We start from the raw sequence: 819 nt of genomic DNA, 5'->3' as shown, positions 1-819 counted from the left end.
AAACTACTGATAATTAGTCCCTCTAGGGACCTAACTCGGCTTAAAGCTACATGTGCTTGACCTTCGGCAAAAATGCGCGAACGTAAATCAACCGCAGCACAGCTATATAAACAGCATGTATAACTCATGATGACGTAAAATCGGAAATGTCATCAGTCAAATCTTTCTCAGGAAACTAAAAAATTCTCTCAAGAGAGTACAAGTCGCGAAACTCAGACCCTTGAATCAAGGCAAAAACAAATGCAATATGTGTTAGACATGAAAATCGAATCAGTAGACTTTCTTTCTCTTGGTGCTTATTGCCCGGGTTTATTTTGATGAGGACTACAATCTGAGTGTCTTGCCTTCCGTTACGCATAATGTATTTTTTTTACCCTACAGAATACATATAAAGAACACATGAAAGAATTTATATCAGAAAGAGGGGAAAGTACATCCGGAGCGAGGGTGTTTTGGCCCACCACCTCAAATGGGAGAAGCAATCGCTTAGACCACTCGGCCATTGAGACCCTAATTAGTTGACTTATTTAACAAAAATATTGAGGCAGCGAAAATTACCTGCATTTGTAGCACGCAGGTAGCGTGCGACACAGTGTGCAACACCCAACGTGCACCGATACAGAACTGACAAAATATTGGCAACTGGTTGTTGATATGGTGAATTTTGATTACTGTGATGTGTTTAGTGACACTCCCAAGGTTAAGATAAATCGATTGACGTAAGAATTACCAAAATTGGTCAAGGCGTTTAGCCTGAAGAACACCACATAGGAACAGACATACATACATAGACTGATAAACACATTACTTTCCTTTGCG

This window comes from Uloborus diversus, chromosome 5 (assembly GCF_026930045.1).
Source record: "Uloborus diversus isolate 005 chromosome 5, Udiv.v.3.1, whole genome shotgun sequence".
NCBI classification, from domain to species: Eukaryota; Metazoa; Arthropoda; class Arachnida; order Araneae; family Uloboridae; genus Uloborus; species Uloborus diversus.
This window is presented reverse-complemented; position numbering follows the sequence as displayed.